A 14,234-nucleotide genomic window follows, 5' to 3' on the forward strand; every position below is an offset into this window, starting at 1 on the left:
GAGTACCGACCGATGGATCTGGTCCCGAATTTTTTAATAGTTTTCTCCTCTCTCTCTCTCTCTCTCTCTCTCCCCCCCCCTTCCTTCTCTTTCCTTTCTCTCCCTTCCTTTCTTTCTTTCTCTCGCTCTCTCGCTCTCGCTCTTCTTTTCTTTCTGACAGAGTCTCTCGTTCTGTTGCCCTGGCTAGAGTGCCATGGCGTCAGCCTAGCTCACAGCAATCTCAAACTCCTGGGCTCAAGCGATCAGACTGCCTCAGCCTCCCGAGTAGCTGGGATTACAGGCATGTGCCAGCATGCCCAGCTAATTGGATATACGTGTGTGTGTGTGTGTGTGTGTGTGTGTATATATATTTTTATATATATATATATATATATATATATATATTTTTTTTTTTTTTTTGAAACAAAGTCTCACTCTGTTGCCCAGACTAGAGTGCCGTGGCGTCAGCCTAGCTCACAGCAACCTCAAACTCCTGGGCTCAAGCGATCCTACTGCCCCAGCCTCCCGAGTACCTGGGACTACAGGCATGCGCCACCGTGCCCGGCTAATATTTTTCTGTATATATTTTTAGATACTGTTTCTGTATATATTTTTAGATATATAGTTTCTTTCTATTTTTAGTAGAGATGGGGGTCTCGCTCTTGCTCAGGCTGGTCTCGAACTCCCGACCTTGAGCGATCCACCCGCCTCTACCTCCCAGAGTGCTAGGATTACAGGCGTGAGCCACCCCGCCTGGCGTGTACGTTCTGTATTCACAGCCAGACGGAAGGCAGGGAGAATGTTACCCTTTCAAAGCCCGCCCTGCTCGCCTCTCAGCCCACCGATGGCACTCTGAATCCCGTGGCATTCCTTCACTCAGCTGAATTCTTCAGCACCCGACCCCCCCCCACCCCACCCCCGTGCCACGGGAGTTCGTTCTCATGGCAGAGCCATCGAGGCTGTTGCCACACGTGTTGTAGGTGCCTAGGCAGACTGTGCCCTGGCCCCGAGGAGGTACGGAACCGCCTATCGCCTCGGGAGGGAGGGACAAGATGTGTCCGTGTCCAAGGCGACGTCCTGTCGATCACGAGGAGGCCTGCAAAGGCTCGTATCTGCCAGGCATTGAGCCACATCACATGAAACACCGGTGTGTTCCTTCACTTAGGTGGTGTCGCGTGTTGATACTCACAGAGGATGATAAACCCACTCGCATGCCGGCTGAGCCCCCTGTGTCTCCTCCTCTATCCACTGAGGGAAAAAACCGCAACAAAAGGTAGAAAACCACAGGGGGGGGGAAGAGAGCCCGTCGCTCTCCCTATGTGACCGTCCGGAGTGCTCGTTCAGATGGGAGGAGGTGTGTTTGTGTGTGTGTGTGTGTGTGTGTGTGTGTTTCATTGATTTTGGTGCCATCTTTTCTCTGCAGCTGCGTCAGAGGACAGCGATTTTTCCGATTTTCACTCCGCTGAGTGAATTGCCTTTTGAAGAGAATGTCCACAGGAAGCCTACGGTCCTCCCGCGGGGGTGGCCCTCCTCTAGAAATGAATCTCGTTTCTTGAACGGAGGGGACTTGTTGACGCCATCATGCTTTCGGGACGACTTCTCAGACGCTAGCTTTGGACCGCAACATAGGTGCCCCCGACATTGCCTCAAGGGTTCCGTGGTGCCTCCTGTCAAGAGACCCCACCGACCGTCCCCAGCCTGCCCGCTCAAGGGAGCCGGGCCCCTTCTGATCTGTCCGCCCGCCGGTGAAGCTCCCTCCCGAGGGTCGGAAAGCCCACCTGTTTCCCAGTTCGGTTGAATGATGGGGCACCCGGGCAGGGCACTGGCACCGAGTGACTCCATTCTGAGTCTGTCTGCTCTGGGGGGCGGGGGCGGGGGCGGGGGCGGGTGGGGGGGCAGTTCCGTCTCGACCCGGTGGCCTCCTACCGACTGACTCGATGGGACGGACCATTCTCACTCAGGATCGTGTACCTTCTTGGCCTAGGCACATCCCGGCACTGAAAGCCACTTTTCGGGGACACTCTCCCACGTACAGATAGATGGCCTGCACGAGTGCTCTTCCTTTCTCGAAACACTGGAAATCTGTCCTCAATTTTACCTGACCTACCTGACGGTGTGTGATAAAGGAGCATAGAACCCTCAGCCACCCTCCACCTTCCCGCTGTCCCGAGAGACAGTGCCGAGCGTGAAATTCTATCCCTGACTCTCTGTGTCCACCGGAACGTGGCCTGACTGCAGTGACGTCAGCTACGTCAAGTCGTTCTCTGGGTAGGGAAAGAACTTAACCAGATAGGCCCTATCGGTCGCTTCTCTGTTCTGATAGTTTTGTGGCAGCCATTTCTTTCCCCCTCTCTTTTCTTTTTCTGTCTCTCTCCCCCACCCCCACCCCCAAATTCTTTCTACGAAGACGTTTAGGATGTCAGATTCTGGCCACATGCCCCCCCCTAGGCATAGGGGGGCCAGCATAGACAAAGGTCTTCGGTACCAAGTGTTCATTCCACGGTGACAGATATTGCCACTCTTGTATTGACCAGGGCGAGATGGTGAGTGGGTCAACTCTGAAACTCCCTGTACTCTACTTCTCTCTTGGGTAGGTCCCTGCCCCAACCCTCCGGCTTCTAGCACACACCCAGGGGCACTCTCTCCTCTCTGGATAAAGTTCCAGATGATCCGATCCGCTCCGAGGAGGAAGGGGAGCTGGCCGGGCCACCCACTGTGCGCCCCACCCCCGTCAGTCATAGGGTCCGTTCTTTTCAGGATGACACCGGCAGCGGTTGCTGGGTGTCACCTAGCGGCCACTTTGATCAGACCTCGGGATCCGGAAAGTCAGGTGACGTTGGGAGTTTAAGAGCTGACTCCCGGGAGGTGTGGAGGGCGGGGAGGAGAGCACGGTCCGGACGGTCCCACCCTCTTCTTCCCGGGCCCGCAGCTCTGGGCCCGCCCGGGGCAGCCCTAGCCTCTAGCGGGTCTCCGCCCACCCGCCCTGTTGTCTGCGGGAGGCGCCCCTCCTCCCGCTCTCTGCCTCCTCCCGGGACCGTAGGCCTCTGCCCGTCGTCTTTTTTATTTTTATTTTTTCCCTTTTGTTTGTTTCTCTTTTATCTTGTGTTTTAGGCTTATCGAATATCATATCGTATAAAAACTTAAATCACAGAATGAATTATATTAAGTAACAAGATGTGGCTTTTTATCCTACGCCGAGAACGATGAATTTTTCTCTTCGTGTCCATTTTCCTGTCCTGGAAGAAATACAAAGTTGCTCGTGATACTTCCCCATCATCTTCCAGTTTCCCCGACTGTCAACACGATGTATTCGATCGTATATCTTTGTGTGTGCACGTGGGCGCCTGTACCTATTTCTTTTCGGCATCAGTCTCAGGTCTTTTGGCACCTAGGGGGGAAAAAGGAGAAACCAATAAAGGACAGAAAGACGTTCTGTCGTTTTACGCTCCCCACCACCACCACCACCACCACCACCACTTTTGGGAGCTTGTAGTCTGGCCTATGTCCCCAAGGCAGGTTAAATCTTTTCTTAAAACTCCCAAGTGGTCCCCTGCCCCGCCCCCCCCCCCAGGTGGGCGGCCGGCAGAGTTCACAGGCTTTGTTTTTGGCAGAGCCTGGACGATTGAAATAATTAACCACAATCAACGCTAAAGCTGAGAACCCCTCCCCCCCTCATTAAAAGCTCTGTATTTCTGCCTAGCCCTATGTTCCGGGAAATTCGGAGGCTTGAGATGGGAAGGTCTACCCTATTTTCTCCTTTACCGGCAAAATAGACTCTCTCTTTCCTTCCTCCTCAAACAGCTTGTCCTCGTTATTCGGCCTCGTGGGCAAGTGGCCGAGCTTTCGGTAACACCAAGTCTTCTAAGTTGTGTTGTGTTATCGGTCTTGTTTTCTTTCTTTTCTTTTCTTTTCTTTTCTTTTTTTTTTTTGAGACAGGATTTCTTTCACTCTGTCCTCTCCCAGGCCGCCTTGGCCTGATTGTAGCTCACAGCAAGCTCCAAATCCAGGGCTTAAGTGATCCTCTCTGCCTCAGCCTTCTGAGTAGCTGGGACTATAGGCAAATGCTGCCACACCCGCCATAATTTTTCTTTTTTTTTTTTTTGTTGGTAGAGATGAGGTCTCATCGTGTTACCCAGGCTGGTCTCCAGCTGCTGGGCTCAAGTCACGCTCCCGTCTCTGCCTCCCAAGTTGCCGGGATCACGGGCATGAGCCACCATGGCCAGCCAGGTTATTTAAAGGTGATCGCTTTGCTATCCTGATACAAAACCCCAAATGTGCGAGTTTAAGGCACCAGACGGAGGGAGTCCCCACACTACATCGTCACGAACATTGAGGGTGGCTCACGAAACAGCTGGGATGTGGCCACACAGTAGTGATCGAGGAGATATATTCTAGTGGGATAGCAGAAATATAGAATGTCCTGAAGACACTAAATGTCGGAATGCCACAGCAGTCAATGGCTGACAAACTTCCATTCCATCGTGTCATGGTAGGCGGCTTACTTTTCTCCTGCTCCCTCGGTATGATTAAGGCCTGACGTAGAAAATGTCTACGTCTCATCCAAATCCATCGAGACGATGGAAGGGGGAACTGGGAGAGGAATAAAGAAAAACAAGAGGGGGAGAAGGAGGAAACTGCCTCCCCTGCCCCCATGCTACCCAATTAATAAATGAAGAATGGGCCGGGCGTGGTGGCTCACGCCTGTAATCCTAGCACTCTGGGAGGCCGAGGCGGGTGGATTGCTCAAGGTCAGGAGTTCGAGACCAGCCTGAGCGAGACCCCGTCTCTACTAAAAATAGAAAGACATTATATGGACACCTAAAAATCTATATAGAAAAATTAGCCGGGCATAGTGGCGCATGCCTGTAGTCCCAGCTACTCGGGAGGCTGAGGCAGTAGGATCGCTTAAGCCCAGGAGTTTGAGGTTGCTGTGAGCTACGCCACGGCACTCACTCTAGCCTGGGCAACAAAGTGAGACTCTGTCTCAACAAAAAAAAAAAAAAAAATAAATGAAGAATGGCCTCTTCCCTCCTCTTCCCAACCCCTAACTATGCCTGGAGGTGTATCGTAGGCCTACAGTCCTAAGAAATGTACAACTACTGATAGTAATGGGAAGAAATGCAGTCTAATAGGTTTCTGTGCAGTGGGACACCTGGCCAGGGCACTTACGGTGAATGGAGCTTGCAGGGCGGGCGGGAGGTTGCTCTGGGTGAGTCTGTGAGTTGGCGGTGAGTGGTGAGTGAATGTGAAGGCCTAGGACATTACTTACTGTAGGTTTTCATAAACCCTGGACACTTAGGCCACACGACATTTACCTTTAGAAATTTCTTTCTTCAATAATACATTAACCTTAGCTTACTGTAAGTGTTTTCACTTCATAAACTTTTCCATGGTGGTTTGGCTTTTTTTTTTTTGTTTGTTTGTTTGTTTGTTTTTCTTTCTTTCTTTTAAACTTTTGGACTCTTTTGCAACACCACGACTTAAAACACAAATGCGTTGCACTGTTGTACACAGATATTTTCTTTCTCTGTGTCCTTATGTGTTCCGTAAGCTTTTTCCTACTTTTAAAGTTTTTATCGTTCTATGCACTTTTCAAAATAATAAAAACTAAAACGGGGGGGGGGGGTGGGAGAGGGAAGGAGAGAAATACACACACATGAATATGTTTCCCAAGTGAACTGAGGAAGGGGGCCGAGTCAAGGTTCTCAGGGAGCCACCAGTGATGAAACGGTCAGGCTCAGAATCAGCATTGCAGAGTGGCTGCAGAGCCGGGGGGCCTGGACTGGCTACCTGGACGACACTCCGTGTTTGGTAACTTGGCGAGTCATACATCCTCTTGAGCCTCAGCCTCTTCATCTGCAAATGCAGAAATCATGGTGCCTACCCCACAGGGATATTGTGCAGAGTGAAAAAGCAAATGCAGGCAAAGCCCACAGAAGCACGCGTGGTAAACAGTAAGCCTTTAATCGTGGTCACAGTCGTTGTTATAGGATCATCTTCCTATGTCCTTGTCTTTTAAAGATTAGCAGAACCTCCCAGAAGATGAGAATGGGCTCCCCCTGAGCAAGTCTCGGCTGTAAAGTCACAGGCATGTTGAGCATGTGGCACAGAAGGCAGAATAAAAACCTGATCCCGGAACATTATGTTCCTGCAGGACATGAAATCATTGAAGGTATGGGAAATCCTACCTCATATCCGTTTTACTAGAACACCTATGATTGCGTACGCACATGGACGCACGCGCACGCGCACCCCAAACTTTTTGAGCTTCACAAAACAGCGTAACCAAGGAACACACTATGATGCTTCTTAGCGATCTATTTAGGCCCAGGTTACTCGTCACTCTGAGCCTGCCTCCTTATCTGTCCAATGAGAATAGTGTTTGTCACAATTATCGTCATCGTCATCCTACCTAACGCTTCTGGTAAAATTGAAGTGTGAGAACACCCGCTAGACAGAAAATCCATGTTATCTCTCAATTTTTCTTCCTCCTGATTTCTATCTGAATCTGTGAGCTCGCTTTGGTTCACTTCGGTTTTTCAAGAGGCTCCGGTTACCTTCTCTCCCACCTATATCGGATTGGGTCTGACGGAAGAAAGAAGGAAAAAAAAAAAAAAAACATAGTAAAGAAAGCAGAACAACATTTGTTTCTGAAGCAACCGATCAAACATTGCTGATGAGCCGGTCTTTTCTATTTCAGTAAACCAAGGAGGCCTATTGTCACGAGGATGTGAGGGGCCCGGGTAAGATTGGATGATTACCCCTAAAGGAGACAAAGCAGACAGACTATGGCACATGTGATCTTAGCCAAGAGAATAAACAGTGACCTCTCTGCCGAGTTGGGCCTTAGCATACCAAAGGGAAATAAAGGTGTAATAGGATGCTCAATTTTTACTCTGGAAACAGAGGTTGGTTGGGCACTGAACTGAGAACACTGAATTTTTTACCCTCCTTGATATTCACATAGGCTTAGAGGAGGCAAAAAAAAAAAAAAAAAAAAAAGAATACTGAGCCTATAAGTCATCCCTAAAACTCGGATTTTATGTTCCCTTGCCTTTTCATAACTGAGCAACACACAACATTAAAGAATGGACACAGGCCGGATGCGTTGGCTCAGGCCTGTAAACTTAGCACTCTGGGAGGCCGAGGCGGGAGGATCGCTCAAAGTCAGGAGTTCGAGACCAGCCCGAGCGAGAGTGAGACCCCCCGCCCCCGTCTCTACTAAAAATATAGAAAGAAATTGTCCAGACAACTAAAAATATATAGAAAAAAATTAGCCGGGCATGGTGGCACATGCCTGTGGTCCCAGCTCCTGGGGAGCCTGAGGCAGGAGGATCGACTGAGCCCAGGAGTTTGAGGTTGCTGTGAGCTAGGCTGACGCCACGGCACTCACTCTAGCCCGGGCAACAGAGTGAGACTCAGTCTCGGGGGGGGGGGGGCCCAAAAACAAACAAACAAACAAAAAAACTGGAAGGGACACAGACTTCCACAGGTTTGTGTGTGGCCCCTTTTACTTATTAACGCTACAGGACCTTAATTATTTGTGCTCTGAATCTGATATTCAAATTATCCTTGTGGCCAACGCGTTTGAACAGTAGATGGTAGGGGAAGAAGAGTTCACCTCCTGAATAGATGACAAGTAACGGGAGTACTGGTGAAATTACAAGTGGCTTACGTTTACACACTGAAAATCCCAGTTAGCCGCTACCATGAGTTCAAAGAAGAGATCTAAATTTCTGACCCTATGACCCTAAAAGATATTTCCTCCCATGGTGTCACAGATAAAAATAAAACTGCATCCTAGCACTTTGGGAAGCCTAGGGGGAAAGGATCGCTTGAGGCCAAGAGTTTGAAGTTGCAGTGATCTATGATGATGCTACTGCACTTTAGTCTGGGAAACAGAGTGAGGGCCCGTCAAAAGAAAAAAAAGAAAAAGACAAAAAGAAAGAGAGAGAGAGAGAGAGAGAGAGAGAGAGACAGAGACAGGAAGACACAAGGAAAGAAAGAAAGAGAGAAAGAAGAGAGGAGAAGAGAAGAGAAGCGTCAATCTATCCATTGCATTTTCTACCCTTTAGGTGACTGGGCTTCAGCAGGGTGATGTGATCTGACAAAGTTCATGTTGCTAAGAAATAAAGCACTGGAGTTCAAACTCTGAGTTTTCAAAATCCAGCATATCCCCCTACCCACCATACCGTGCCACCTCTGAGAGTGGATATCTCACAGAGGAGAGCTGTGGAGGCCATTCTTGGACAGACAGAGTCAAGTAGTGGAGACCATGGAGTCTCTGCTCTGCAGCCAGTCTAGAGACATATGGAGCCATTAACACTGCTTGTGAGGAAAATACCATGTCATAGGGAAACAGAAATATTTTCCGCCTTAGGCAGATACAATTTAGGAAAAGACCCGAAACCCCTCTTCTTCTAACAGTGCTTTCTGGTCAGATGCTGACCCCTTCGATTCACAGATTCAGATACATCATTCAATGCAAGCATTGTCAACAAGTCACTCTTTGCAGCTTTCTGAAATTTCTCGCATATAGCATACTTGTAAAGATGATCACTTATGTGAAGACACCACCCCTCCAGAAAAACAAAAACAAAACCAAAACAGAAGCCCACTTTTCTCTGCTGTGAAAATCAAGATCAGCTTTTATGAGATCCACTAAATTCACACAAGAAGTAAAATATAATCATACTGATATATGCAATTTTTCTCTTAGAACAGAATGCATGGTGCTCCTTATCGTCTCAGATACTGTCAACAGAAAGCACGCGGTGGATGAACAATCTCCGTGAGCTTTTCTACAGAGATGGGGTGGGGGTGTGTGTGTGTGTGTGTGTGTGTGATAAATAATGAGGGTTGAGGAGCAGATAAATGACTGGGGGAAAACAACAACAGCAACAACAACAAAAACCACTTCCTGGTTCCTCGATGCAAGCATTCATTTAAAGGGGATACTCGTATGTATACCTAGGTGGAAAGTGGAAGCAGCTTTAAAAAAAAAAAAAGAAAAATTGCTGCGAGCCCTGGTTATGATACGGCAATAAGCGCTAGCTCTTGGAAGGTGTAAAACATATTCACGGTGGCTTACGCCAATCTGGGATGTACAAAGACGAGCTTGAGCACCACCACCAACCAAAAATATGAATGAATACCTGGCTAGCGATCAGGATCAGACATAATAGAAAAGAAAAAGCTCCCAAGGCTAAAATAATGTGAACACGATTGACTCGTCCATGGAAAAGAACCCCAAATCACTGCAAAATAATTTAAAGAGTTTTATTCTGAGCCCAACGGCCGTGATCATGGCCCAGAGAGCTACGCCCAAGAAGCCTTGAGCAAGCGGACCCATTGTGGTGGGGTGGGTTACAGTTTGGCTTCATACATTTTAGGGAGACAGGAATTACATGTAAAATCACAAATCAAAACATGGAAGGGGTACATTGGTCTGGGCTGAAAAGGCAGGACATCTGGCAGTTGGGGGGGGGCGGGGGAGGGAGGGTGCGGTGTTTACAGGTTTACAGCTGGGTTTAAAGATTCTTTGATTTGCAATTGATGACATAAATGAACCTCTGCCTAAAGGCTTTGCATCATGTTTTCAGTTAAGGTAAGGAGGTCTGCTAATCACAGACAAGCCACTGGACAGTTTACCCAAAACTCAAGTGCCCTGTAGTTCAGTAAACGGTTGGCCTGCTAGATATGCGTTAAGCTTTGTCTTGCCTGGCCTTAGGCCCGTCGGACATTCAGTATCTCATTGTTATAAAATCTGACTCCATCAGGGAGGGGTGTCTGACTTCCCCTGTCCTTGCGGGGCAGCAGCTCAGGTTTAAGGGTTTTTCTAGGGTTCCCTGGGCCAACCACGGGACGGGTCAGCTGGCGGTGGCGGGCGGGGGGCGGCTTAAGATTTTATTTTAGTTCATAGACTCCAGAAATGGTGTTTCCCTGGCAAAGACACACGAGTTCATGAAAAGCTTTCATTCAGTTGGTCTGGCTCCTCCCTGAGGTCGTCTCCCTGCCCCCCACTCCTCCCATCCCCTGGGGCCGGAGCGGGGGGGGGGGGGGGGGGAGGGGTGAAGGCCCAAGAGGAGAGGCGCGTGGGGGAGGTGCCGCTCCCAGAACCAGAGACTCGTCTGGGCCCCACGTAACCCAGCCACCGCGACCGCTTCGCCCGAGGAGGTGCCCAGCAAGTCGTGCTTCTGCCCCTCGGGATTGCCTGCGGGCTGGGGGCGGGGTACGAGCTCCCGGCCCAAGAGGCAAACCCCTAGCCTGGCCGCACAGATGGCCGGGCCCCCGGCGGAGCCCTTCCGCCGTTTTCCACCCCTCCTCCACTCACTGCGCTGACTGCGCATGCGCGCTCGCACGTAGCCGCCTCGGGCTTCTCTCGGGCGGAGCCGCTTTCAGCCGCGACCCCGCCCCGCGAGCTGACTGCGCATGCGCGCTTGCACGTAGCCGCCTCGGGCTTCTCTCGGGCGGAGCCGCTTTCAGCCCCGACCCCGCCCCGCGAGCTGCCGCTTCCAGGCGGCACAGCGCATGGGGGAGGGGACGGAGCTCTAAAGAAATCAGTCCCCTCCGTCTCCTGCCTCAGGAAAAGCCCCAAACCCTTGGAGAACTGCCACCCACCGCCACTGCCGTGTGTGTGTGTGTGGGGGGGGGGGGCGGGGGGGCTGGGTCTTTACTTTGTGTCCTCCTTGTGGCCCAGTCCAAGGCGGCTGGGCTGCCAAACAGATCGTCTCGAGAGGGAGGCAGGAAGGGCCCAGGTCTGGACAGGGGTGGATTGGACCCCTCCACCCTGGGGTGTGGACTTGTGACCGAAAGCTCAGCTGCTTGTCCACGAGGCCGAATAACGAGGACAAGCGGTATGAGGAGTAAGAAAACAGAGAGTCTACTTTGCTGACAAAGGAGGAAATAAATAGGGTAGAGCTTCTCAGTCTCAAACCCCCAAATTTCGTGAACATAGGCCTAGGCAGAAATACAGAGGTTTTTAAAGGAGGGAGGGTTGGTTCTCAGCTTCAGGCAATTACTGCAGTTAGCTGTTCTAAAGGTCCCGTCTCTGCTGAGAAGAAATCCCTTGAACTCTGTGGGCCGCCCACCCTGGGGGCCACCTGGAGTTATAACCAAAGAGTTAACGTGCCTCAGGGATGCAGGCCGGGCTGCAAGTTCCCAAAAGCCTGGGGGAAGTTTTAAAAAGACAGAAAATCTTTCTGCCCTCTTCCCCTCCCACCCCCCCACAAAGCCATTTTCTCTGGTGCAGACTCGGCACCCTCCCTGCCCCCCCCCTCCCCGTGCAGGCCTGTTTGTCCTCAATCATCTGTGAGGTTCACGAGGAGGAGATGCTCTCTCGCTCTCCCCACCCTCTTTCTTCCCTTAGGAAATCCTCAGCGCTGTTCCACACACTCAAGGTGGCGGGCCTGCTCCGGCCACCAGCCACCTCTTGTGCCACCTCCCGCCCCCCCCCCCCCGCCCCCAACGGAGTAGGTGTACAGACAGGAGCACACTTTACCGGAGGGCGCCTGGGGATGAAGAGTTGTGGTGGCCAAATGGGGGATGCGGGGCGGGGAGGAGAGTGGCTGGCATTTGGCAAAGAGTGACACGGAGTGGCCATCCAGGCTTGTCTGAAAAGTGGGACTACGAGCCTGAGAGCGCCGACGGAGTCGATGGACATGGTCACTGCTGTGGGATGTCTCTTTTACCACGATGTAACACCAAAGCAAACCCCTGACCCGCTGGGTCGGAGAAGGCCTTGTGGGCAATTTAGAAAAGCCATGGCGTGGCCATTTGGAATACTTCCTGCCTCTCCGGGAATCAAAAATTAGAAAGGACCATGGGTTCTGTATTAACGTACCAAAGGCAGGCAGAATTTTAGCCTTTTAAAGCCTGCCCTGGCCCTATCTCAGCAAGGCAGTGGCACCCCAAGTTCCGTGACATTTCTGCACTCGGCGGCTGACTTCTTCAGCCATCTGTTGCGATGCCCCTGCCAGGTGGCCACTCACTCGCCCCTTCAGTTCAACCCTTGTACCAGAAAGTGTTGCCTTCTTCCTAACCCCTATGGGGGGACCGGGGGGTGACGTGTGTGGGGGGGGGTAGTGGAAATGGGCAGACCCCACAGGTGCAGCCTCTTCCAGGTCATAATGGGCCTGAGGCAGCGTGGGATTCCCCCGGAAGGGAGGCAGGGTGGCACTACGGCACCGAAGCCTGACGCCGGCGGCCACGTGGATGGTGGGGGACACGTTAGACCGCTGAGATGCAGCCACTGAGAGCCACCCCGCAGCAAGAGGTCTCTCTGGCAGAGCAGGCACTGAGTCCGCAAGTCAAGACAGCTGGGAGGCCTGGGAGACAGAGGCCCTGGATCTCAGGTCCCGGGGTGGGGGCGGGGGGCAGTGCCAGTGCCTGGAGAGAGAGAGAGCCCAGGCTCCAGAGGCCATGATGGGGCCTGGTGGGCAGGGCCGAGGAGGTCAAGGCCGGGTGTGGTGGGGTCCGGGATGAGGGGCTTGGGGTGACGGGCAGGGAGAACGACCCGTTCACTCAGACGTGCCCTCAGAGGAAGGCAGAGGTGCGTTTTGCCTTCCTCCGGCTAGTGGAACGCTCGGCATTTCTTTCCTTCAGAGCTGGGTTGAACCGGTGTGGCATCTGTTATAGTACGGAGTGCGAGACAGGACAACCTAGAGACCGAATTGAGCCAAGTCATGAGTCCACATTAGCTGGCCAGCGACCACCCCCTGCCCTGTTAGGGTACAGGTACAGAGAATGGCCCCGAGCCGAAAAAAGCAGGAAGGTTTCAGACTATCCTAAGCTAGAGCTCCGTGACTTTAGGCACGGCGGTTGAAACAACACTATACCACCTACTCCGCAGCTGTGTGGTCCGGGACCAGCCTCGGGCCCCCGTTTCGTTTCGGTTACAGTCTTTAAGCGAGCAGGTTTACAGAAACAGATAGCTCCAATTAAGGAACATTCTTTCAGGCGTTAAGCAAGCACAATCAATTTTACGACAGGCAGCTGGAAAGTTTAAACACTTAGTTACAAGTTAATTGCTTTGTTTTATCTCCGCAAGGTACGTATTTCCAATTACAGACATAGGTCAAGCGGACATCGGTCACCTAGCGAGCAAGCATAAGTTTTCAAGTGGGCCTTTACAGCGTCCAGACAGGCCTCGGTCCAGTTATTGTGCATTCTTTTTGACCACTTGGAAAGCTACTAGCACCGTTCCGGGCCTCACCTCACTCACGCGGAACTACAGAGTGATGACCTGGGGTGGGTGGGTGGGTGTGTGTGTGTGTGTGTGTGCTCCCTCCTGTGGTGGGAAGGGTGATCTGCTCGCCCACCCGGCGTGGTGTCCCCCACCCCTGCCCCATCTTGGCGTTTACAGAAAACAAACACGAACACAAGAGAGGGAGCCGGAGGAGGAGGAGGAACATATGCTGCTATCCAGGTTATCCTGGGAGGCTTCCTAGCCATTTCTGAGGAAACAGTGTCTCCTGGCTGTCTCCCGTAGTTTTATTTATTGACTTATTTATCTATTTTTCCTTTTGGCTTGAACCCATTCTTTTCGTTTCGGCATCTCATCTGACATCCTCTTCTGAGAGGAACCTGGAAACGTTTCCCCGTGTTGCATCTTTTCAGGCTCTGTACGACTGACGAGCATCGTCCCTCTTCAGTCACTGGGCTCTTTGCTAGCCAGGCCTTAATTCTCCACGTTGTAAACCCCAGATCGGATCTCCGCCCGGAGTCCTGTAGAGACCCACCGAATCGATGTTTGGACTGGGATGTCTCGTAGACCTTACCTATTAAAAACCGATCCAGGCCAGGCTTGGTGACTCACGCCTGTAATCCTAGGCCAAGGCGGGGAGGAGGACCGACCGCTTGAGGTCAGGAGTTCGAGACCTGCCTCGGCAAAAGCAAGACCCCCGTCTCTACCAAAAATAGAAAAAAATTAGCCGGGCATGGTGGCACACGCCTGTAGCCCCAGCGATTTGGGAGGCTGAGGAAGGAGGATCGCTGGAGCCCAGGAGTTTGAGGCTTCCAGTGAGTGAACTATGCCCTGCTCCCCCGCCACCCCTCCCCATCATCTCTAACGAAATGACAGTAAAATAAAATAAAATAAAATAAAGCTCAGAAAAAAAAAAAAAAAGTACTATGTAGTGAGACCGATCCTAAGAACACGGGGGCGGGGAAGGAAGTCACTACCACGGTATAAAATTGTATAAACGTTACCCGATTCTGTGTGCGTGCGTTTTCTGAGAAATGACCCCCTTTTGCTA

This window comes from Eulemur rufifrons, unplaced genomic scaffold, assembly GCF_041146395.1.
Source record: "Eulemur rufifrons isolate Redbay unplaced genomic scaffold, OSU_ERuf_1 scaffold_158, whole genome shotgun sequence".
Classification (NCBI taxonomy): Eukaryota; Metazoa; Chordata; class Mammalia; order Primates; family Lemuridae; genus Eulemur; species Eulemur rufifrons.